We start from the raw sequence: 4,110 nt of genomic DNA on the forward strand, positions 1-4,110 counted from the left end.
GAATCCAACTAGGACTACCCGTCCTTCGTGAATTAAGTTAGCTGAAACGGAGGCACCCTATGAACTGAAACCTGGGACCTTACAGATGCTCCCAATCTTTTTATGGAAAGAAAATGAAAACCCTTATTACCATGTTAGGGATTTTGAGGAAATTTGTAGTACTCTAAGAATTAGAGGCTTAGATGATGATGCTTTGAAACTTAGGTTATTCCCATTTTCCCTGAAAGATAAGGCCAAGTCGTGGCTGTATAGTTTGGACTCCGATTCAATTGAGATATATGAACAACTTACATCTTCCTTTTTCAATAAGTTTTTCCCTAGGCACAAAACATCGTCTATTAGGACGCAAATATGCACATTTTCACAACAAGAGGGAGAATCTTTATATAGGTATTTGGAAAGGTTCAATGATTTATTATACCAGTGTCCTCATCATGGTTTAGAAAAGGTTAGGCTAGTTCAGATCCTTTATGAGGGCTTAGATTATTCCACAACGACCATGGTTGAGTCTCTATGCACTGGTGGATTTGAAAACCAAAATGTTGATGCGGCGATGGAATTTTTTAATGAAATCGCCGAAAAAACCCAGCAATGGGAAAATAGTAGGGCACCCCAGAAAACAATTCTTTTAAGTAGAGGAAACGTTAATAGGGTAGAAGGAGGCTATGAATCAGATGCCAAAATTGCTGTTATAACGAAAAGGTTAGAAGCCTTAGAAGTGGGCCAGACTAGTGGTAGAGTGGAGCCTTTTTGGGAAGGCCAGAATATTGAAGAGCGGGCCAATGCTCTTTATAATAACACTAGATTTGATAACCGTTAAAAGATTGACCCATATTCAGAAACCTATAATCCTGGTTGGAGAAACCATCCGAACCTTTCGTGGTCTAAGGGCCAAAGTCAAGGTCAGTTTAGTAATTCTAATGCTCCCCCAGGTTTTGGCTATACTAAGAATCCTTCAGGAATAGCTCAGTTTCAGAATCAGTCAGATAAGAAAATCATAAGTTTAGAGGAATCTCTCGCCTTGTTAACTCAGCAAACTGCAAAATTCCAGTTATCCGTAGAAAAGAGTCTACAAGCTAGTAACACGATAGGACAAGAAAATAGTCAGGCTATTTCCGAGTTAAAAACCCAGGTTGGTCTGATAAGTGATTCTTTGAGAGAAAAAAAGGTAAGTTTCCTAGTCAAACACAACCCAACTCTAGAGGAGTTCATGAATTAGGTGCAAAACCATCGAATCAATTGAATGCTGTTAGAACCCTTAGAAGTGGTAGAGTTGTAGACAATAAGGTAACCATTCCCGATAGTGAACATACTATAGTTCACCCCTCAGGATCCCACATCTAAGGACCAGTAGCTGAAGAGACTGATAAAGTTTCTGATGATGTGAATTCGGTTCCTGAAAGGTCTGATTTTAGGCCTAGATCCCCATTTCCTCAGTTATTAGTACCAACAAAGAAGGAATCAAACTTTAATGACATAGTGGAGGTTTTTAAGCAAGTTAACATAAACCTTCCCTTATTAGATGCAATTAGGAAAATTCATGCTTATGCCAAGTTCCTTAAGGATATGTGTACGCGAAAGCGAAAACTTAGCGTCCATAAGAAAGCCTTTTTAGCTAGTCACGTAAGTTCAATCATTCAGAACACCACAACTCCAAAGTACAAAGACCCAGGTTCTCCTACCATTGCTTGCAAAAAAGGTAACTTTCGGGTAGAAAAAGCTTTACTTGACTTAGGAGCCAGTGTGAACTTACTGCCATTCCATGTATACTTACATCTAGGACTTGGTGAAATGAAACCTACTTAGATGACACTGCAGTTAGCTGATAGGTCTGTTAAAATCCCTCGAGGTGTTATCGAGGATGTTCTTATTGAGGTCGAAAAGTTTATTTATCCAGTGGATTTCGTGGTCCTAGATACCCAACCTGTCCCTGACCCAGAGAACCAGATACCTGTGATTTTAGGTCGCCCATTTTTATCTACGTCTAATGCGAACATTAACTGTCGAAATGGTGTGATGAGTTTATCTTTTGGCAATATGACTATGGAGATGAATATTTTTAATGTCAGTAAGCAACCTCATGAGCTAGATGACACATGTGTTGAGGAGGTGAACATGATAGAAGCCTTAGTTCAGGAGTCATTACCAAACATCTTGTCTGAAGACCCATTAGAAAGTTTTCTATCCCATTTTGGTTTAGATTTTGACGACGATAGCACTATTGAACAGGTGAATGCTCTATTAGATTCTACCCCTGTGTTAGACACTGATAGATGGAAAGCTAGGTTCGAACCGTTACCAGTTTCTGAGACTACCCTAATTCCTTCTTTAAAAGAGCCCCCAAAGTTGGACCTTAAACCGCTACCCGATACTCTAAAGTATGTGTTTTTAGGCCCATCTGAGACTTTACCTGTGATTGTAGCTTCCAATTTGGATAGTGATCAGGAAAGTAGGCTAGTAAATGTACTTCAAGACAATAAGGAAGCTTAGGGTGGACTATAGCAGACATTAAGGGTATAAGTCCTACTGTATGTATGCATCAGATTCATTTAGAGGAAGACTCCAAACCTTCTAGGGAGATGGAACGTCGACTGAACCCTAACATGAAAGAGGTAGTTCGAAAAGAGGTGCTTAAGTTGTTAGATGCGGGTATTATTTACCCAATTTCATACAGTAAGTGGGTCAGCCCTGTTCAGGTTGTCCCCAAGAAATCAGGTATCACTGTAGTCCAGAATGATAATAATGAATTAATCCCAACCCGAGTGACCACGGGATGGCGTGTGTGTATTGACTATAGGAAATTGAACAAGGTCACAAGGAAGGATCACTGTCCCCTTACTTTTATCGACCAAATGCTAGAGCGATTAGCTGGACATAGTCACTATTGCTTCTTAGATGACTACTCCGGTTATAATCAGATCGTTATTGCCCCAGAAGACCAAGAGAAAACCACTTTTACCTGTCCCTTTGGTACCTTTGCGTATAGACGCACGCCTTTCGGGCTATGTAATTCCCATGCAACTTTTCAGCGTCGTATGATGAGCATATTTTCTGATATGGTAGAACGGTTCTTAGAGGTCTTTATGGATGATTTTTCAGTGTTTGGTTCATCTTTCGATGAGTGCTTGCATCATTTGACATTAGTGTTGACTAGGTGTAAGGAAAAAAATTTAGTGCTTAATTGGGAAAAATGCCATTTCATGGTTGAATCAGGAATTGTATTAGGGCACATCGTCTCTTCGAAGGGTATAGAGGTAGACAAATCCAAAGTTGACCTTATTAAGACTTTACAGGTCCCAAAAACCGTAAAAGATATTAGGTCATTCCTATGGCATGCAGGTTTTTACCGTCGATTCATTAAGGATTTTAGCTTGATTTCTAGACCTCTTTGCAATTTGCTTGGAAAAGATGTTAAGTTTTTCTTTGATGATGCTTGTTTAGAGGCTTTTGAGAAGCTTAAAACTTTAATCACTACTGCCCCGATAGTCCATACACCTAACTGGAACCTACTCTTTGAGATTATGTGTGACTCTTCAGATTATGCTATATGCGTCGTTTTAGGACAACGAGAAAACAAATTACTTCATGTGATTTATTATGCTAGCAAAACTCTGAATGATGCCCAAATGAACTACACAACTACCGAGAAGGAACTTTTATCCATCGTGTTTTCCTTGGATAAGTTTAGGTCCTACCTATTAGGTTCTGAGATCATAATCTATACGGATCATGCTGCTTTAAAATACCTTTTATCTAAGAAGGATACCAAACCTATATTGATTAGATGGATCCTATTGTTACATGAATTTTCCCTAGACATTAGAGACAAAAAGGGTACAGAAAATGTAGTAGCAGATCACTTGTCTAGGCTAGTTGTTAGTTCCCCTAGTGATTCCCTTCCTATAAGGGATAGCTTTCCTGATGAACAATTGTTCTATGTTTCCCAATCACCTTGGTATGCAAATATAATGAATTATCTTGTTACTGGTCGAACCCCTCAACATTGGGCTAAGTAAGATCGTTCTAGGTTTTTAGCCGAGGTTAAGCATTTCTTTTGGGACGATCCTTATCTGTTTAAGTATTGTCTGGACCAGATTATTAGGAGATGTG

General features: G+C 39.2%; 1 pseudogene; it reads right to left on the reverse strand.

Annotated features, from left to right (window-relative positions):
• Positions 1 to 341: 341 nt before the first annotated feature.
• LOC113354598 lies at positions 342 to 441 on the reverse strand (annotated as a pseudogene).
• Between the last annotated feature and the right edge of the window lie 3,669 nt (positions 442 to 4,110).

The sequence above is a fragment of the Papaver somniferum genome, chromosome 2 (assembly GCF_003573695.1).
Source record: "Papaver somniferum cultivar HN1 chromosome 2, ASM357369v1, whole genome shotgun sequence".
Classification (NCBI taxonomy): domain Eukaryota; kingdom Viridiplantae; phylum Streptophyta; class Magnoliopsida; order Ranunculales; family Papaveraceae; genus Papaver; species Papaver somniferum.